We start from the raw sequence: 22,891 nt of genomic DNA, 5'->3' as shown, positions 1-22,891 counted from the left end.
CCCTTAAGGTATAAGATCAACCCTCCCCAACTAACACCATAATAAATCTCCATGTGCCGCAGCTTCGGGATGCAGAATGCCAGGTGTATACTCAGATATGTAAACAAATTCTTTCCATAAATGCATTTTTTTTCTTTTTTTTTTTGGTGCACCGTTCCTGGAAGTACTGCAATACCAGGTCGATGCGTGGAGTGGACAGAGCAAGCTCCCATTCCATCTCCCTGCTCCAAAAATCCATTTAATATATTGTCCTCGGACAGAGGACGCATCAGATATTAAACTGATAAGAACAGATACTACACTTGATCTTAGCCAAAAGGCCGAGAAGCGATCATAAATGCATTTTTTAAACTATGCCCTTCGAATCTCCATTCCATTTATCTGTTGATATTCCCAAATCTATATTTCTAGCGCTATCATTTTTGAGCTTCATAACTAAACTTCCACCTTCCAGCTAATCATAAATAGAAGTTCTCAAAGTGACCCTCAGAATTCTCTAAATTAAGCCCATGTATCTCTCCTCAACACAACTCATATTTCTCCTGAATTCTTGATTTAATTATATAAAGTTGTCATTCATTCAGTCTTCTAAAACACACACCAGATTCTTCTTCACTTTCTCTGTTTTCCCCCAAAATTTCTTAATTCAACACTTACCTCGATGTTTTCAAATTTCAAGTTTTTTGCAAATTACAAATTTCCAAAAATGGTTGTTTTTTCCATTGCCTTAGCCAAAGCCTTCATCATTCTTGTTTCCAAATTAGCATATATTGTACCTTTCCCCAAATTCAATAAATGTTCATTTCTCCAATGTGGAAAATTGCCAATAGGCCCCAGTAAAATAAAAATGTCCAGCTCCTACTATTTAGAATTACTAATCTTTAAAATGTTCATGCATAAATCTCTGGTTTCTTTCATAAGTATAGACACATTTAACAGTATATTCCTAAATATGATGAGCTAGTTCTAGTTTTAGTGGTTTTGTACTACTTGTTTTTCTCCATGGGCTTCTGTAATTTTCCTATGTCATTATATCTGAAGTGAGTATTTTGTAGTTAGCATTTATTTTTTTCCATTCAAATAAGCTGTGCCTCTTATTTAGTGTTTTAGAAATTTGCACTTATTGTAATGACTGATATAATTGGAACTAGCTTTTCCTCTATTTTTTTATTCTACTCTTTCAGCTTTTCAAACTTCCTTTGGATTATTTAACATTTTTTAGTATTTTATTATAATATGCAGAGGTCTGATTTTTGCTCAGTGACTGCTCTAGGGATTACAAAATACAACTTGACCTTTCATATTTTACTGAGAATCAGTATTTTACCAATTGAAAGGCAGAAATCTTACCACCATATAGATCCCTTCTTGTTATAGCTGTCTCATGTATTGCAGCTGTGCACATTGAAACCTCAAAAAACCTTATAATTTTTCCTGTCAACCATGAGACAAATTTCAATGACCATGGGAAAGTAAAAAATCTGAAATATTTCATACATTTATGAAGATATTTACCATTTATGTTTTTCTTCCCTCATTCATAGCATTATTGCCCTGTAGTCTGAAGAACTACCTTTAGGAATTTTTTAAGAACAAGTCTAAATTGTCTTCATTTTGAATTGTCTTAGCTTTCTTTTCTCTGAGGATTTTATTAGTTCACTTCTATTCCTAAAGTATATTTTAACTGAACATAGAATTATCAAGTAACAGTCCTTTTTTTTCAACACTTGAAAAATGTTGTGCCTTATCCTTCTGGACTCCAGTTTCTGATGACAGATAGTCAATCATTTGAATCATTGTCCCCTATAGGTAATGAAGTTTTTTTCCTCTGTCAGCTTTCAAGAATTAATTGTAGTTTTTATTTTTTTCAAGTCTGTTGTAATGTGTCTGGCCTCAGATTTCTTCTGGTTTCTTGTATATGAAATTTTGAATATGTAAATTGTCTTCCATCAATCTTGGAACTTTTCAGTCTTATTTCTTCACATAATTATTGAGCAATATAAATATACTGTTTCACCTCTCTTTCTGTGATTCTAAGAATCTTAAGTTCTTTGTTATGGTCCCACAGGTTACTTACTGATTCTTTGTACATTTTTACAATATTTTTCTCTCCATGTTCACAGTAGACAATTTCTAAATTTCCTATCTTGAAGTTAATTGACACTTTCACTTGTCATGTCCATTCTGCTCTGAAGTCCTTCCAGTGACATACATATTTTGATTATTTTATGTTCTAAATTTACATTTGATCGTTCTTTATATCTTCTATTTCCTTGTTGAAACTTTCTTAAACTTTATTTTTTGTTTTGTGGGAGTCCTTATGATTGTTAATTTGAATTCTGTCAGATGATTTCAGCGTATGTAGTGGAGTCTGTTGATTATCTTTTCCCATGTGAGGGAATTTTTAGGTGGTTCTTCATATATCAAGTAATTTGGATTTTCTCCTAAACAAGTTTTGGAATTTGCTTTTTATGACTAGGTGAAATTCATAAAACATAGAATTAAGCATTTTAAGATGCAGAGTTCAGTGACAATTAGTACATTCACAGTGTACTAGTTCCAATATATTTTTTTTATCCCAAAATGAAAACCTGTACCCGTTAAGCAGGTATTGTCCTGATCTCCCCTCCCACCAGCCGCTGTGAACTACCAATCTGCTTTTTGTCTCTAAAGGTTGACCCATTCTGATTACTTTGCAAAAATGGAACCATACACTATGTGACATTTTGTGCCTGACTTCTTTCACTTGGCATGATGCTTTTGAGATTCATGCATATTATAATTAATAACAGTGCTTCATGCCTCTTCATGGTTGAATAATATTACATTGTAATATTACAATGATTTGTTTATCCATTCATTCATTTATAGACATGGATTGCTAGTAACTTTTGGCTAGCCTGAATAATGCTGCTATGAGCATGTGTATACATGCTGTTTAAGTACTCGTTTTCAGTTCTTTGGGGTATATATCAAGGAGTGGAACGACTGGCTCATATAGTAATTTGGTTCCTAACTTTATGCAGGATCCCCAAATTTTCCATGGTGGCTAAATCATTTTAAATTCCCGCTATCAATGTATGAACATTGTAAATTTTCAATAACTTTGTCAGTACTTTTGTTTTTATTTTTAATTTTTATTATTATAGCCATCTTAGTGAAGTGGTATCTCATGATTTTAACTTACATTTCCCTTAAAACTAATGATGTTGAGTATCTTTTCATAGGCTTTATTGGCCACTTGTATATCTACTTTGGAGAAACATCTATTCAAGTCCATTTTCCCATTAAATTTTTGTCTTTTCTTTTAGCTTTTGTTTGTAAGATTTCTTTATAACTTCTGGCTATCAGTAATATTACTGCACATATGTTCTCCATGTTGTGTGTTGTTTTTTCACTTTTTAAATAGTGTTCTTTGATACAAAGAATTTTAGGTTTAATGAAGTCCAATTTATTTATCTCATTTGTTGTTCATGTTTCTTTGGTGCACCATCTAAGGATCTATTGCCAAACCCATGGTCCTAAGGATTTGCCCACATATTTTCCACTAAGATTTTTATGGCTTTATTTCTTATGCTAAAATTCATCCATTTGAAGTTAAGTTCTGAATATAATATGGGATGGGGTCCATCTTCTTTCATTTGCATGTAGAAAATAGGTGTCGCTAAAACCATCTGCTAAAGGGATTATTCGTTCCCCATTGGTCTTTGTACTTTTGTTGACAATCAGCTGGCCAAACATTAATTCTGGACTATTAATCTATTTCATTGATCTGTATGTGTATCCTTGTGACTGTACTGTGTTTAGGTTGTTGTTGGTTTATATTAAGATCTGAAATTAGGAATTTTGAGACTTATAACTTTGTTCTTTTTTAAGTATTGTATTAACTATTCAGTACACCTTAATAGCGATATGAATTTGAGGATTGTTTACTTCCATTACTGCAAAAAATGGCCAAAGGAACTTTGCAAGAGATTAAATTGAATCTGTCTGTGGCTTTGGGTTTTACTGCCAACTTAACAGTATCAAGCTTTCCAAACTATGAAACTATAATGTCTGTTTATTTACAACTTCTTTAATTTCTTTCAGTAATCTTTCATGGTTTTCAGTGTAGAATTATTTTACTTCCTTAGTTAAATTTATACCTCAATATTTTATTCTTTTGAATGCTAATGTAAATGGAATCATTTTCTTAATTTTCCTTAAAAATATTTTTATTGACACATCTTCACACACATACAGTACATGGTGCACACTCAGTGGCTCCCAATATCATCCCATAGCTGTGTATTTGTCACCAGGATCATTTTTTAGAACATTCATTTCACTCCAGAAAAAGAAATCAAATGATAAAAGAAAAACTCAGACATCCCATACTTCTTACTCCTCCCTCTCATTGACCACTAGTATTTCCATCTACCCAAATTATTTTGCCCTTTATGCCTCCTATTACTTACTTTTATCCATATTTTTCTACTCATCTGTCCATACTCTGGACCAAAGGAGCAAAAGAAACACAGTTTTCTGTGTTTTCTGTCCATACTCTGGACCAAAGGAGAAAATCACACAGTCACACTGTAGAATTTATATCTTTATACAATCATCTTCATGAATCAAGGCTACTGGAACACAGCTCAAGAGTTTCAGGCACTTCTCTCCAACCACTCCAGTATACCATAAACTAAAAAGGGGAAACTATATAATGTGTAAGAATAACCTCCAGAATAACATCTCAACTGTTTGGAATCTCTCAGCCATTGAAACTTTATTTTGACTTATTTCTCTCTTCCCCCTTTTTGTCAAGAAGTCTTTCTCAATCCCATGCTGCTGGATCCCAGCTTATCCCAGGAGTTCTCTCCTACATTACCAGGGAGATTTACACCCCTGGGAGTCATGGTCCATGTAGGGTGGGAGGACAGTGAGTTCACCTGCTCAGTTGGCTTAGAGAGAGAGGCCGCATCTGAGCAACAACAGAGGTTCTCTGAGGGTGACTCTTAGGCAAGTGCTTATGGTATTCAAACTAAACTGACTATATTAGTCAAATAATGTAGTGTGCTACCCAAAACATAAATTTTGCACCAAACAAACATCACTCCCCTTGGTCTCACAGAGAAGTTTGAAGTTTTAAACTCTGGATGATATCACTCCTCACCCTGTATTCTGAACTACCTTAGTCCTATCCAGGGCAGCTTCCTTCCTATCTTTAGTCGAGGCCTGATACCTTTATCAACTTCTTAAATGGTTCCAGCATGGAACTGACTTTCAGAGCTTCAGAGCTCTAACTCTGAGTCTTAGGTGTCACATAAATACCCAAAGTTTCTGGGAAAAATGGGTTATACGAAAACAGCTCATTATCTCAGAATTTGAAAATAACAGCCACAACACCTGATTATATGTAAGTGCTGTAAGAGCTTACAATCTAGGACCATTTACAATAGGTCCAACCTGATAGCCCGTGCTCTTGACTTCAGTTCACCCAGCTTTTATATTAAACTTAGTCCATATGAGTGAGGCAGGATAAGATTTGTCTTTTTGATTCTGATGTTTCATTCAGCATACAGCCCTTAAGATTCATTCACCTAGTTGCATATCTCACAACTTCATTCCTTCTTGCTGCTACTCAGTGGTTCATTGTATGTATATACCATAGATCTGCCTTCCATTCCTCAGTCATTGTACCCTTAGGCCACCTCCACCCACTGTGAATCAAGAAAGCTGCCCCATAAATACCAGTGTGGAAATGTCCATTCATGTCCCCACACTTTGTTCCTCCAGATGTATAGGGAGAAATGGGGTATCAGGATCATAAGGCAACCCCACACCTAGCCTTCTATGGAACCACCACACTGCTCTCCAAGGGGCTGCACCTCTCAGTTCCCCTACTGCCAATGAATAGGTACATCTCTTTCTCCAACTTTTCTCCAGCACTTGCTTCTCTCTGTTCTTTTTTAAACAGATTTAGTCACACAGCATACAATCCAACCTAAATATATAGCCATGACTTCACACCATAATCTATTTTAAGACATTCCCTTTTCTTCTGCACAGAATCAGTACCTCACCCCCACGCCCACTGCCTATTGACATTTAGTTTTGGAAAAATGTCTTTGTTGCATTCAGTGGAAACATATAATGCTACTGTTGCCTGAAGACCCTAGCTTGTATCTATTGTAGTTTTAACTAAATAACACTAATTTCCAACCCTTTCCAATGTTGCCGTTCATTTGTTCTCTCTCATACAAAAATGTTTTTTGTTTGTACATTTAATCACCATCACTGTCTGGTCTAGGCTTTCATAAATTATACTTTCTCAGTTTTTATCCTCTATCTTTCCTCCTGATTTCATACATGCCCCAAGTCCTTCTCCTTTGATCATACAATCAGCTTCATTTAGTGTACTTATATTATTGTGCAACAATCAGGTAGTATGGTGCTATCCATTTCTGAAGTGTTACAATCAGTCTTGTGCACAATCTGTATTCATTCAGCACCAAATGCCTAATCTCTACCCTGTTTCTATCTCCTCATAATCTGTGTTCTTAACTTCAACTCTCAGAGTTTACTCATTAATGTTAGTTCATGTTAGCAAGACCATATAGTATTTGTCCTCTTGTTTCTGGCTAATTTCTCTCAGCATAATGTCCTCAAGGTTCACCTCTGTTGCTGCATGCTTCATGACTTTATTCCATCTTACAGTTGTGTAATATACCACTGTTTGTTTTGCCACTCCTCTGTTTATTGATATTTGAGCTGTTTCCATTTCTGGGAAAGTGTAAATAATGCTGCTATAAACATCGGTGTGCAAATGTTCATTTGTGTCCTTGCCCTCAGTTCCTCTGAATGTATACATAGTAATGGGACTGCTGAATCATATGCAATTTCGTACTTTGCTTCCTGAGGAACTCCCTTCCAGAGAGGTTGTACCACTTTACATTTGTGCAAATTTTCATTTGTGTCCTTGCCCTCAATGCCTCTGAATGTTCATTTGTGTCCTTGCCCTCAGTTCCTCTGAATGTATACGTAGTAATGGGACTGGTGAACCATATGACAATTTTATACTTTGCTTCCTGAGGGACTCCCTTCCAGAGAGGTTGTACCACTTTGCATTCCCACCATCAGTGGATAAGTGTACCTCTTTCTCCACATCTTCTCCACAACTTGTCAATTTCTGTTTTTTTTTATAATGGCCATTCCAGTGGGTGACAGATGAAAGCTCGTTGTGGTTTTCTTTGCATTTCCCTAATAGCCAGTGAAGTTGAGAATCTTTTTATGTGTCATTTAGCCATTTGTATTTCCTCTTCTGAGAAGTGTTGGCTCATATCTTTTCCCCAGTTTTTTAATTGGGTTGTGTATTAGTTAGGGTTCTCGAGAGAAACAGAATCAACAGGGAACACTCACAAATATAATATTTATAAAAGAGTCTCACGTGACCATGGGAACACAGAGTCCAAAATCCACTGGGCAGGCTGTGAAGCTGAGGGTTCTGATGGAAGGTCTGGATGAACTCCACCAGAGAGGCTTGCTGGCCAAGACAGGAAAAGCCTGTTTCTCCTGAATCTTCCTTATAAGGCTTTCAGTGATTAGACTCAGCATCACTCATTGCAGAAGACGCCCCCACCCCCCACCCCCACCCCCCCCACCCCCCCACCCCCCCCACCCCCCCACCCCCCCACCCCCCCCCACCCCCGGCCAACAACAAATGGAACCAGCTGTGGATGCAGCTGACATGATCATGATTTAATTTTATGAAATGTCCTCATTGCAACAGACAGGCCAGCACTTGCCCAACCAGACAAACAGGTACCACCACTTGGCCAAGTTGACACATGAACCTGATCATGACAGGTTGTTTATCTTTGTTGTTGAGTTGAAGAATCTGTTTATATATTCTGAATACTAAACCCTTACCTGATATGTAGTTTCCAAATGTTGTCTCACATTGGGTAGGCTACCTTTTTATTTTCTTGACAAAGATCTTTGGTAGGTGAAAGTGTTTAGTTTTGAGGAGTTCCCATTTATTTATTTATTTTTTCAAAGCTCTTGTTTTTGGTGTAGGCTCTAAGAAACAGCCTCCTATTACAAGATATAAGATATTACATGTAAAAAATTATATTTCATTATGTATAAAAATCTCCCTGCATTTCTTTCTAAAAGTTTTATGGCCTTAGCTATAATGTTTAGCTCTTTGATCCATTCTGAGTTAATTTTTGTATAAAGTGTGAGAAATGGAACCTCTTTCATTCTCTTGTATATGGCAGTTCTCTAAGCACCATTTATTGAAGAGGCTGCTCTATCCCAGGTGGGTTGGCTTCACTGCCATATCAATTATCACTTCTCCATAGACGAGAGGGTGCATTTCTGAACACTCAATTTGACTCCATTAGTCAGTATGTCTGTCTTTATGCCAGTAACATGCTGTTTTGACCACTGTAGCTTTGCAATGTGCATCATAAATGGAATTTTTACAATTTCCTCCTCAGATTGCTCATGCTAGCATATAGAAGCACTTCTTATATTTGGGTGTTGATCTTGTCCCCTGCCACTTTGTGGTACTCATTTATTAGCTTTAGTAGCTTTGCTGTGATATGGGGGCGTTCTTTTTTACAAATTTTTTAATGTAGAACAAATCTTGCATTCCTTGAGTAAAGCCCACTTAGGCCTGTTGTATAATCCTTTTAATATGCTGTTGGTTCAGTTTACTAGCTCTGAAAAGGCTTTATTTTTGCCCTTGTTTCTCAAATTAGTCAATCAAGGGCCAAATTTGATATGTGGTCCCATCTATCTCTGGTTCTATGTGCCCCCCTTTCTTGGTGTCCAGTTCGTTTCCACTATTTTGTGCTGGCCAACTCAAAAAAACCCTCTGTTTTATACTTTTCTATTTTTGTAAATATATTTTTTCCATCAGCCCACCCTTTCTTCACCAAGACAAAAACTCCTAACTCCTTTAGTGCTTATTAGAGATTTATCTGTGCTGGGGGTCTGCTTTCAGTGGTCAAAATGTGTCAATTAATTCCACAGTTGGAGCTTGGTTTAGCTGAGCCCTTGCTCCTAGCCATGTCTGTTTCCTTTCCCCTCAGGGGACCAGCCTGATATACTCATGGGGGAGGGGCACTGGCCTGCATGGCTTGGGGGACTTACAGTTCTGTGTGTTACCTAGGCATTCCACCTGTTCCAGACTGGGGTATGCTGTGTGTCCTGTCACTGATGTTCCCCCAGCAGTTATTCTGTACCATTCCTGCCCATTGACTGGCTGCTCTGGAGGACAAGCTGTATTCCACACCACCATCTTCCCCCTCATGCACTTAATTTCCTTTTTGGAAAGTTCATCACTGATGTATATAGTGTTCTAGGTTGCTAGTTGCCAGAATGCAACTCATCAGAGATAGACTGACTTTCATTAAATGGGGATTTATTTAGTTAACATATAGTTCTTCAGAGGAAAGACAGCTAATCATCATCTGAGGTTCTTTCTTATATGGGAAGGCACAGGGCAATCTCTGTTGGCCTTCTTTCCAGGACTCTGGGTTCCAGCACCTTTCCCTGGGGTGATAACTTTCTGCATCTCCAAAGGCCCGAGCTGAATTGTGAGTGCTGAGATGAGGTATGCTGAGTTGCTTGGGCTGTGCTACATTGAGCTCTCTCATTTAAGCACCAGCCAATTAAATCAAACGTCATTCATTGCAGCAGGCATGCCTCGTACCCCACTGCCGATGCAATCAGCAACAGATGAGGTTCACATGCCATTGGCTTATGTCCACAACAATAGAATGAGGTACCTTCACCTGGCTAAGTTGACACCTGAATCTAACTACTACATACAGAACCACAACGAATTTTAAATCATTTTTCATCATTTTTGTTACTCAGATTCCATATCCACCATACATGTATTTTCTCTTCTTTCTTCTCCCATCCCTTGGTAACTTGTAATCTATTTTCTATCTCTTCAAATTTACTGTTTCTTATAAGTGATGTCATACAATAATTGTTTTTAAAACACAACTGAAACTTAACACCCTGATCTGATGCCCTGACATTTTGCTGAATTCATTCATTAGTTGTAGTAGCTTTGTTATTGTTTCTTTTTCCTTTTGATAATTCTTCATAGTTTCCTAAATACAGTATCATGTCTTCTGCCAGTAGAAATAGTTTTACTTCTTCTTTACCAATTGGAATCCTTTTGTTTCTTTTTCTTGCTTAATTACTCTGGATATTATTTCATCACAATGTTGAATAGCATCAGCGAAGAAGAACATTCTTGTTTTATTCCTGAAGTTTGGGCTGTGCTTTGAGTCTCTCAACACAATTAGCATGTTAGTTGAAGACATTTCATAAGTGTTCTTTATCATGCTGAAGGAGATCTTTTCTATTCCTACTTATTTTTAAGTGTTTGAATTTTTCAAGTACATTTTCTTTTTCATTTAATATGAGCAAGTGTTTTTTTGTTTTTGCATGCTAGTATTATAATGAATTATAATGATTTAATTTTTTTAATGTAGAACAAATCTTGCATTCCTTGAGTAAAGCCCACTTAGGCCTGTTGTATAATCCTTTTAATATGCTGTTGGTTCAGTTTACTAGTATTTTGGTGAGGTGTTTTACATTTGCATCCATAAGGGATATGGGTCTGTAGTTTTCTTTTCTCATGTGTCTGTATCTGGCTTTGACATCAGGGTAAGGCAGCCCTCATAGAATGAATCAGTAAATGTTTTCCTCTCTTCTGTGGTTTGGAGGAGTTTGAAAATCATTATTATTAAGTCTTTAAGTATTTCATAGATTTTAATGATGCAAGTATCTGGTCCTTGATGTTTCATTGTTGGGAGGTTTTTGATTACTGATACAATGTCTTTACTTTTCATTTTCTGTTTAACTATTCTATTTTTGTTTGAGCCACTTTTGATAATTTTAGTATTTCCAGAAACTCATAGCTCTCATCTGGTCATCTAATTTGAAGACATACAATTTAATATTCTCTTATAATATTTTTATTTCTTTAAGGCCAGTATTAATGTATTAACATCCCCAATTTTATTTCTTATTTTAGTCATTTGTTTCATTTCTGCTTGTTGTTGTTGTTATTAGCCACTCTACCTAACAATTTTGTTGACCTTTACAAAGAATCAACTTTGGATTTTAATTATACTCTCTATTCTCTGTTTTGTTTATCTCTGCTCTAATTTTTATTATTCTCTCCTGATTCCTTTGACCTTAATTTTAATATTTTCTTTCTCATTCCTTAGCATGAAATATTGGGTTAATGTTTTGTGTTCTTCCATCTTTTTAAATGCAGGCATTCACAGATAGAAATTTCCCTGTGAATACTGCTTTCTCTGCTTTCCATGGGTTTGGTATTTAGCAATTTTGTTTTCATTGATCTGACAGTGTTTTCAAATTTTCCTGTGATTTATTCTTTGACCCACTGGCTGTTTGAGTGTACTTTTTACTTTCTACATATTGTAAATTTTATACTTTTTCTTCTGCTGTTGATTTTTAGTTTCATTCCATAGTGCTCAGAGAATATGCTTTATGTGATTTCAATCTTTTAAATTTTATTGAGACTTTTTTAACCTAACCTATGGTCTATCCTGGAGCATGTTCTATGTGCACTGTTGTTAGGTGGAGTATTTTGTACATAATGCTTTATAGTATCGTTCAAGTCATTTATACCTCTAATGACCTTCTGTCTGGATATGCTACCTTGTATTCAAAGTGGGGTATTAAAGTCTCCAACTATTGTTATAGAACTATTTCTCCCTTAAATTCTGGCACAGTTTGCTTCATATATCTTAGGGTTCTGTGGTTTGGTGGACATATGTTTATTCCTGCTTTAGTGCAGATATACAAAAAAAGGATAAATTGGTTATGGTAATGTGTCACATCTTATTCCTTTTACTAATGAGATTATATATTACTGCATAGAAAAATAAAAAGAAATATTTCACCTAGACTTCAGTAAAAAAAATTGATAACTTCTATCACTGTATCTGTATTTAAAAGGTGGAGCTTTATAAATTATATGCCAGGAATTTTGATGCATTGGTAAATCAGGAATATTCACATTTCTAATGGTGAAAAGTAGTTGCAGGTTGTCAAAATCAGATTCCTGCAACTTTTAGCCTTTCTCCTTTTAGGTTGACCCTGCTTAGTAAGTACTCATTTCCAAAGCAACATAAAGGTGTGAATATTTCACACTTTCTTCTGAGTTTCTTCCTTAACGCTCTAGGTTCCTAATCAACCCCTAGTTACTTCAAACAGCATATAGACAAAGCTTTCCATGTTTCTGAAGCCCTTCAAACTCTCATTTGTGAGTATTCATTTCATTACAAACCATCAAAATCTTTGCCATTGTGAACTGAGCCAAATCCACATTTGCAACAACAATCATTAAATTCCCTGAAGGAAAACAGGATTGGAAATTATGAATTCAGTTCTTTTTATATTTTTAACTTTTATTGTATAATATAACATTTACAAAAATCAAACAAAGATGCTGCTGGGAAGATGGCAGACTTGCATAGTCCAAAAGAAGCCCTTTTCCATGGATATGTTAGAGAAGGAACAGGAGGGTGAATGCAGCAGGAATTGCGTGTGTGGCTGACCTGGGGGTGGGGGGGGTTCTGCACCACATGCAGCAGCTCTGGTTGCAGAGGCTGAGGAACTGAAAGGCAAAAAGCTGGAACCTGGTGCACAGGCATGGAGGTGTGGAGCCTGAGGGAGTGCATAGATGGGAACATGGGACTAGGAAGTAAGCCAGGCTGTGTTCCTTGGGCACACTACCCTTACCAATGTAGCCCTGTGATTGGGGACTCACCACCACCCATCTCATGCACCCAAATGCTATCACCCACTCCCCTTCCCCATGATCTAGGTACCCCCACCCCACCATCCCCCAGTGCGCATACATGTCACAACCCCCCCCCCCCCCACCAAGTGCGGCCCAGCCACCTGTCCTGCAACCCTCCCAAGTACAAGTTCCCCTTCCCTGTTCTATGCAGGCTGTTGCCAGTGCATGAAAGTTGTGGGCACTAACCTCCATACCTAGTCACCCACGCCCACCACATGTACTGTAACACAGCCTCACCCCATACTTCCTGAGCTCAATGCATCCATTTTATGGTTCTCTCAGACTCATATATGTGCATGGGCCACAATCACATAATTCATATCTGGGAACTTCACTTTACAGGAGTACTAGAACCGTGCATGCAGACAGCACTCAGCCTCACTTCCCAGCTGTGAAAAAGTGCCAACCTGTGTAGCTGGGTCACATCTGCCCCAATCCATGAAGGCATACTACTGAGCTGCTGCCACAGGTCTGCCCATGTGTACAAAGGGCCCCATCCCTTAGACCAGCACACACCAGTGTTGTGTCCCCCAGACTGGTGCACCTGCACAGCTATATCCTCCTTGGCCACTGGGCACCCACATTCACAAGCATCAGCATAAAACCCACCACTTGCACACATACTTGCCCTGCAATAAATCACCATACTGAGTACTCCACCCTATGCCCTGCTCCCTGGAGTATAACTATCCTGTGAACAGAAGGTGTATGATTACTAAAATAATCATCTGCCAAAATAAATCAATTGAGATATTTACATGCCATGAGGATAGCAGAAGGTCATTAAGCATTTCACAACACAGACAGATACAGCCCTGCCTAATGACCAAATTAAAACACCAAAGGCAACACAGATGTTAGAACAACTAATCAAAGATGTTCATGAATCTCTACTTAATAAAATAAGTGGGATAGTAAATGATATAAAGGAGATCAAGAAGACAGTAGAAGAGCACAAAGAGAAATTTGAAAGAATAAATAGAAAAGTAGCAGAAATCACAGAAATTAAGGACTCTGTTGACCAAATGAAAAACTTACTAAAGGCACACACCACCAGATTTGAAGAGACAGAAGAAAGAATAAGTGATATGGAGGACAGGATAATTGACTTTGAAGACTCAAAGCAGCAAATGGCAAAACAGATGGAAAAAACTGAATGGGAGCTCAGGGAAATGATAGACAAAACAAAACACAGAAATATAAGAATCATTGGTGTCCCAGAAGAAGAAGAGAAGAGTAAAGGGCTAGAAAGAGTAGTTGAAGATATAATCGGGGGAACTTCCCAATCCTCATAAAGGATGTAAATACACAAGTCAAAGAAGCCCAAAGAATTCCAAACAGAAAAAAGTCCATCTAGGCTTTCCCCAAGGCACATACTAATCAGTTTGTCAAATGTTGAAGAGAAGCAGTAAATCCTGAAAGCGGCAAGAGAATAACAATCCACTACATACAAGGGAAATCAAATAAGACTGAGTTCAGACTATTCAACTAGCACCATGGAGGCCAGAAGGGAGTGGAATCATACATTCAAAGTTCTGAAAGAGAAAGACTTCCAACCAATAATTCTGTACCCAGCCAAATTGCCCTTCAAAATCAAGGGAGGAGTTAAAGTTGTTAAAGACAAAGAAGTCCTAAAAATATTTGTCAAAGAGACTGGCCCTACAGAAAATAATAAAAGGAGTTCTACCAGCTGAATAAAAACAACAAAATGAGAGGGAGGCCTGGAGTAGGGTATAAAATTGAAGAGTATCACTAAGTGTAATTTCAAGAATGCAAAGAAAAAGAAAAGAATATATAGATCTGACAAAATAAAAACAATAACATGGTGGAAACAAGAAACACATTTTCAGTTATAACTATGAATATAAATGGAATAAACTTACAAATTAAAAGATACAGATTGGAAGAATGGATTAAGAAACATAATCCAGCTGTATGCTGCTTACTAAAGTCTCATTTTAGACACAAGGATACAAATAGATTGAAAGTACAAAGGTGGAAAAAGATTTTCCACATGTTGTAACCAAAAGAAAGCAGGAGTCGCTGTACTGATATTGGACAAAAGAGACTTTAAATGTAAAGACATCATAAGAGACAAAGAAGGACGCTACATACTAATTAAAAAATCAATTCGCCAAGAAGATAGAACAATCCTAAATGTTCATACTCCCAATCAAGGAGCTCCAGAGTACATGAGACAGATATTGGCAAAACTCAAGGGAGCAATAGATATTTCAACAATAATAACAGGAGACTTCAATATATCACTCTTCTCTAGAATAGAACAACCAGACATAAGAACAACAAGGAAATAGAGAACTTAAATGACTTGATAAATGAATTAGACCTAACAGACTTATATAGGTCACTGCACCCCAAAGCACAAGGTTGCACAGTCTTCTCTAGTGCTCATGGAACATTCTCCAAGATAGTTCATATGGTAGGGCATAAAACTGGCCTCTATAACTTTGAAAATATTGAAATTATTCAAAGCACTTCATTTGATCTTAATAGAATGAAGCTGGATCTCAATAACCACCAAAGAATGAGAACATTCACAAATATATGGAGATTAAGTCACACACTCTTAAACAACCAGGGGGTCAAAGCAGAAATTGGTAGAGAAATCAGTAACAATCTGAAGATGAATGAAAATGAGAATACAGCTTATCAGAACTTCTGGGATGCAGCAAGGGCTGTGCTGAGAGGGACCTAAATGCCTATATTAAAAAGCAAGCAAGAGCAAAGATGGAGGATGTAACAGCAAGCCTGGAGGCACTTGAGAAAGAACAGCAAACTAACCTGAAAGCTAATAGTAAAAAGAGAAATACCAAAGATTAAAGCAGAGATAAATGAATGGGAGAACAAAAGAACAATAGAAAGAATCAATAAAACCAAAAGTTGGTTCTTTGAGAAAATCAATAACATTGATTCACAGCAGAATTTTATCAAACATTCCAGAAAGAACTAACACCAATCCTGCTCAATCTTTTCCAAAAAATTGTGGAAAAAGAACTCTACCTAACTGATTTCATGTAGCTAATGTCATTTTAATGCCAAAACTGGGTAAAGATGCTATAATAAAGGAAAACTACTGGCCAGTCTCCCTAATGAAAACATGAAAAAATTCTCAGTAAAATATGAACAAATCAAATCCAACAGCACATTGAAAGAATTATGCACCATGAAGAAGTGGGGTTTGTATCAAGAATGCAAAGATGATTGACACAAGAAAATCAATTACTGTAATAAAGCACATTAACTAATCAAAAGGGAAAAAATCACATGATCAACTTGACTGATGCTGAAAAAGCATTTGAGAAAATTCAGCAATGTTTTCTGATAAAAAACATTTCAAAAAACAGGAATCAAATTAACTACCTCAATATAATAAAGGGAATATATATGAAAAACTAATAGGCAGCATCATACTCAATGGAGAGAGACTGAAAACTTTCCCCCTAAGATCAGGTATCAGACAAGGATGCTCACTGTCACCACTATTATTCAGCATTGTGCTAGAAGTTCTAGCTAGAGCAATCAGGCCAGACAAAGAAATAAAAGACATCCATACCAGAAAGAAGAAGTAAAACTCTTATTATTTACAGATGATATGAAACTATTCCCGGAAGGTCCTGAGAAATCTACAGCAAAGTTACTTGAGCTAAGAAACAAATTCAGCAAGGTGGCAGGATATAAAATTAACATGAAAAAATCAGTAACCTTTCTATTCACAACCAGTACCCAGCTGAGGAATCAGTTAAGAAAATAATTCCATTCAAAATACCAACAAATTGAATCGAACACTTAAGAATGAACTTAACTAGGCATGCAAAATGACTTGTACACAGAAAACTATGTAACATTGCTAAAAGAAATTAAAGGAGACCTAGACAGATGGGAAGACATTCCCTGCTTATGGATAGGAAGGCAAAACATAGTTAATATGTCAGTTCTCCCCAAATTGATCTACAGATTCAAAACAGCACCATTTAAAATTCCAACAACCTACTTTGAAGGTTGGGAAAGCATATGTGTGCATGACATTGATTGTTTATGGAGGCATTCCCAATCCTTCCTCCTTCCTTCTTCTTCATCTCTTTACCTGTACTATCTCCAACCGCATCCTAATTCTCTGCTTCTCTCTTTCCAAGATGGCCCATGTGGATGTACAGAGAATATTTTCACCAGTGGCAAATGGCTGATCCATTTGATCTGTGACAATATAATCAAGCCAGTTAATGTGAAGAGTCTTCATGGAGAGGCCCTTCCTTTCCACAAGTTACCACTTAGTGGGGAGACCTTGTTGTCAATTTCAAAGTTAAACCTCAGAAATGGCAGATACTGACATAGCACTTATCTTGTCTCTAGGCCCCCAACATTCAACACAGGGTCCGCAACAGGAACACTGCCCAACTTTCCCCGCCTCCGTGCCCAAATGACTCGGTGTCCTCGTGGCACTTGTGAAATAAGAAGCTTCTTGAATCTTATCCAGTCTGGAAGATGAATGCATAATCTCTAATCTCAATACCCCCACTCCTTTCTGATCCTCACCCCTCCATATACATGACTAAAGTAAAATTACATGAAAGAGCAAGAGAAAGTCTAGTTTATTCAGATCCTTCCTCACTGGAAAAATCACTGGCTGTTATAAGGTTATTGCATCTTCTTTTTTTCTTAAATGTAATATAAATTTTTAAGGAATTGGGCTTCTGAGTGGGTACAATGTGAACCTAAAATTGGTGGGAGTACAACACCACTGTCACCCACCTCCCCACTACCGGTCACTTGTGAGAAGCTTAGGAGGCCCTCAGTAAGAGCTTAAGATGTCAGCTTCATTCTCTAAACCCAAAGTACCGGAGAGTCTGAATGTACACTCCCAAACAGAGAGCAGTCTGAAGACAGCACATGACTATTCAAGGAAATGCATACATTAGGGAATGATAAAGATCCATAATCACGATGAAAAGAAACCATCTTTTTTCAGAGGACTGCACATCAGGGCTAGAAAATGTCTAAGTGTATGCATATTTTAAAGAGATGTGCCTCTTTGGAGGGGATGGAGCATGAATTTCCTACTGACTAGGAAAAGTTCCCCTGAAACAAAGCCTGACTGACAAGTTGGGAAACCAGCCTGAGGAATCTCCCTGGGGAGTTGGAAAGGATTTAAATCATACTTGAGCACGCAAGAAACTTTTATTATTAATACTTTATTGATAATTTTCAATATGTGAGTGTTCTATATGTAAAATGAGATTAAAACACAAAGTAAAATGTAAACATTTTTGACACCATACTGATACAAATGCATTGTTAAATATTTAAATATATATGAGAGAAGAGACTCAATTTTGTTATGCAGAAAACCACGTAATTTACATGGATAAGTTACCCTCCAGGAAATGTCCCCTCTCCTCCCTTGCATTTGGTCTGTCCTTACTGACTTGTTTCAGAAAAAGCATTGTATGATAAAATACTATCTTTGCAGTGGGGGAGAGTGGCAGACCTTTTATATTGGTGGTGTGTGTCTCTCACCTGATGGGACTAAAAGGGGTCATTACTTTACTCCTTCCAAAAGGAATACATCAGACAAACCCAAAGTGGGGTACACTCTACAAAATACCTGACAAGTAAGTCCCCCAAAATTTTGTCATGGGAATGACAAACAGGGAAATATAGGGAAACTGTTATATACCAGAAGAGACTGAGGGGACATGACAATTAAATGCAATGTGATGTCTTACATGAGGTATGCCTGGAATGGGAAAAGGGCTTTAGAGGAGAATCTGGTGAAATCTAAATCAGGCATTGCATTCAGTTAGTAATAATGCAGTAATGTTGCTTTCTTAATTGTGACAAATGTTCCATGGTTGTGTGAGATCTTAATTATAGGGGAACCAGGGCAAATTTTATAGAGAAACTCCTTTTAATTGAAAAGAATATATGTTTTGCTGTTGATGGGAAGAGTGGTCAGTAAGTATTAGGTCAAGTTCATTGATAATTTTCAGGCCTCTATATGTTCATTGATTTTCTGTCTGTTGCTTCAACTACTGAAACCTGAATGTTGATGTCTCAAATTATAACTAAAATTGTTGTTGTTCCCTCTTTTGGTTCTATTAGACATGTATATTTCATATATTTTGAAGTTCTGATCTTAGATGCATTAAACAATAAGACTATTCTGACTCCTTGGGAAATTCAGAGATTTATCATTATTTATCATCCCTCATCATCTCTCATAATTCTCTCTGATCTAAGCCTACATTGTCTGATACTAATATGATTAATTTTTCATCTTTTTCTCTCCATTTACTTTTAGTTCATCTATCTTTATATTTGTTTTCTATTTGTTCCATGTGTTGTTTTACCCTCTTTGCTCTTTTGTTGCCTGAATTTAAATTGTCTTTTTTATGATTTGATTTTTTTCCATTATATGCTTATTAGTCTAGCTAATTTTTTACAATATTTTCTGCTTGTTCTAGATTTTACATATCACAGCATACTTACAAATACCAAAATATTTTCCTTGTATTAAATGAATTTGTAACAGTATAGTTCCAATATATTTCTCCCTCTTTTGTGCTCTTGCTTTGGTTTAATTTATATGATAAAAATCAATAATCAATTTTTTCCTAGAGGAAGTCAATTATCTTTAAAAGTGTTTCAAATAGAAAAAATGCATTTTAATTTTGCTTACCTCTTTATCATCTCTAGAGCTGTCCAATTCCTAGCCTAGGTCCAAATTTCTCTTTGATAATATAGGTTGGAAACTTCTATATCATTCCTTGTATTGCATGACTTCAGGAAATTAATTTTCTAAGCTTTGTTCCTCTAAAAATACCTTTTTTTTATTTGTGAAAGATATTAATGCTGGATGGAAAGTTAAAAGTTAGTAGAATCTTCCCCCAGTACTCCATATCACTCAATTTCTTTGTAGTTGGTTGGTTTTCTCATGAAAAATCTTCTGTTTTTCTTATTTTGAGTTTTCTATGTTATGTCATATCTGACTGCCTTCAAAATTTTCCATTCACCTTTGGTTTTCAGGTGCCTGAAGGAGTACATGAATGTATGTGTGTGTGTGTATCTTTTTTGATGTTTATATTGCTTTGACCTCCATTTTGGGGGATCTATAGCTCGATTTCTTTCATTGTATTTTGTAGTTTCTTGGCAATTATCCATTCAATTCAACTTCTGCCCTCTTTTCTCTCTTCTCTCTCTTAATTTCTCATTGTATATATGTACATTTATTAACATATTAGTTCATTTGACCACTTGCTCCATTTGTTTTATCACTGTTTTTTTCTTTTTACATTCCTGGGTGTTAATTTGTATTGACCTTTCCTCAACTTCACTTATTCTATCTTCAGACCTCAGCTCTGTTACTATAATTTCATTAGCAGCATTTCTTTTTGACTTTTGCTTATAGTAGTCTCCAATTATTTTGTGGAAATCTTTATTTGTTTATGCATGTTGTCTACACTTTCTGTAGGTTGTTTAACATTTTAATCAATTATTTAAGTTAAATGCTAAATCTGACACCTTGTTTGTCCTTTAGTGTGTTTTTTCTAGATTGTTTTGTTTCATGCTGTTTTGGTTTGTTTTTTAACAGCCTCAAAATTTTTAACTGAATATTAGACATCTTGTATAGTACAGTGGATGATGAGATGAGTGGTGTTTCTGTCTGGAAATGTACAGGCCTCTTCTCAGGCAATTTGTACAGGATTGAATGAATCTGGTCAGCAGCTGTCCTGGATTTCGGTTGCTATAGTTCCTTTTAATGTCCCACTGGAAGATGTTCCTCCATGTTTGAATTCATATCTTCAGTTTTCAGCTGTTTCAGAAAGACCGCATGGCAGGATGAGTTCTCTCCATGCTCTCACCATTCCTGAATGGTGAACTGCCTTTGCTTGTTATATAGCATTGGCCAGGCTCATGTTTGCGTGTGTGTCCTGGAAGATGTTCTCCATTCATACCCCACCATCTGATTATTGTTCTAAAATTCGGTTTATTAAGATATTTAATTTTTTAGGGCTTTATTCTATGTTTCTGTTTGTAATGACCTATAAGAAAAATCTTACCTAAAGTCAACCCACCCTGGTGTTCAATTTTCCGTGAAAAATGTGGGATTTCTGCCCTAGAACTCAACCTCATGCCATGCTGCATTATGACAAGTCTCCAGATATTTGAAAGATGGTTTTTTCTAAATCCTATAATTCCACTCATTGTGCCAAATTGAATGTGGCATATGGACCATGATGCCAGTTGTTTTCCTGAATTCAGATCATGTTGCAATCACCCTTAAATGCAGCTTACTATTGCACATGAGTCTCTTTTACACATGCCTCTCCAATCTACCAGTAACTATTCTAAGAACTTTAGACCTTCTTTCTCTTCTTATTTTGTCTTATGCTAACTTTGTTGTACCAATCCTTGATTCCCAGGATTAATTATCTAAACATATGAGGATTATTCTTCTTTAAGATTATTCTTGCTAATAAATAAAATTATTTTTAGCCAGTATTCAATCTAAGGCAGTTAGACTGTACATTAATTCATTTCTAATATTTAATTCTTAGATTATTATTTTTCAGATGATGTGATTTCCTATCAATTCAATTTCTCAAAGTCACAGTTTAATTTCACCTCAGGACAGTCCTTACTCAAGCCTAACACATCATTCAAATTCTTTCAGCCAAAACAGTTCACTTTAAGTATCTGTATTAGTTTTGCATTACTGCCACAAAATATTAGAAACATTAAGGGCTGAAAGCAAAACCCATGCATTAACTCACAATTATGAAATCAGAAATGTGGACAGGCTGGACTGCACTCTGTGTTTCAGTTCTGACAAGTCTAAAATATAAAGTGTTGGCTTGGTCTGGGGTCTTATTTGGGGAGTCTGATGGAGATTCACTTCCACTTCATTCAGAATGCTTGAAGAGTCCAGTTCTCTGCTGTATTTGCCAATGTAGGTTTGAAAGCCCCATTTCCTTACTGGCTGTCAGCCAGGAATCACTCAATTCTCCTATTAGTTGTCAATGTACTTAAACATATGGCCTCCCCACCTTCAAACCAGCAATGGCATGCTGAGTCCCTCTGACCCTTCCACTCTCTCTGATTTCTTCTACTTACAGGTGGAGTCAATTTCCTAGTTTCAAAAGGTGTATGTGATTAGATTTGCATACCCACATAATCTCCCTTCTGGTTAAGTCAAAATTAATTGAGTAATTGCCCTAATTACATTGGCAAGAAATCCTTTATTCTCCGGGTGTGATGATCTCATCCACAGGTCCTAGAGATTATAGTATGAAATGATATGTTTTTTGTTGGTAAAATTTCTAGAAACATCGATATCCTTGTACATTAATAGTTTCTACATGATGGTATTATTCAAAGAAAGCAAGAGCTCATACATCATTGTTGCAACAAAAAAAGTTGGTTTTATCTATATTAAGTCTGAATATTAGGTAACAGTCAATAGACTTCTGTATATTGGGATGCGACAAGTTATTTGATGAATTTGACTTCCATAATTGCACTTTGGATCTTGGACCACTTATTTTTTGCATTTCATTAAAAGGTCCAAAGTTACTAAATTATGGTTTTATCTATATAAAGAAAAACTTAGTAAAATAAAAAAAAACTTTGAATGGGGAAATACTGAAATCTTTCAAGTCATGAATCTTTCCAATGACAACTAACAGGAAAATGGGCAGCGCATGACCTAATGAACACTCGCTGACAGGGAAGTAGCTAGACCCGGGACCACAGTGTCCCCCTCCTCCACAGAAAGGGGCAGAATGTTTAGAAAGAGACATAGGAATATGTATTTCTGACCTGCTTGTGATTTTTTATTAATTTTATTCCTTATATATTTGTGTGTTTGCTTATACTGAACATAATATCATTATGTGAATTGCAGGTGACCTTAAACCTAAATGTGGGATTAGTTGAGAATCTTGAAGAATGTCCCCCAACCACTCAGGAATAAATATCCCTAAAAGCCCAGTGTCCAGCTCTCACCTCATTAAAAAAAAGGTAAAAAAG

At 36.5% G+C, this 22,891-nt stretch overlaps 1 long non-coding RNA gene and 1 other non-coding gene across 8 annotated transcripts in view; one reads left to right on the top strand and one right to left on the bottom strand.

Annotated features, from left to right (window-relative positions):
• Window positions 1-22,891, top strand: part of LOC143684188 (uncharacterized) — a 181,597-nt gene that overhangs the window by 125,713 nt on the left and 32,993 nt on the right. For all 7 annotated transcript variants that reach the window (XR_013175897.1, XR_013175896.1, XR_013175895.1 and 4 more), the window contains one exon: window positions 22,767-22,882. This is a non-coding gene — a long non-coding RNA (uncharacterized LOC143684188). The remainder of the gene's footprint in view (window positions 1-22,766; window positions 22,883-22,891) is intronic.
• LOC143685418 (U2 spliceosomal RNA) lies at window positions 142-332 on the bottom strand. Its single transcript, XR_013176647.1, has one exon. It is a non-coding gene; the product is annotated as a U2 spliceosomal RNA (small nuclear RNA).

This window comes from Tamandua tetradactyla, chromosome 5 (assembly GCF_023851605.1).
Source record: "Tamandua tetradactyla isolate mTamTet1 chromosome 5, mTamTet1.pri, whole genome shotgun sequence".
In the NCBI taxonomy this organism is placed as follows: Eukaryota; Metazoa; Chordata; class Mammalia; order Pilosa; family Myrmecophagidae; genus Tamandua; species Tamandua tetradactyla.
This window is presented reverse-complemented; position numbering and strand designations above follow the sequence as displayed.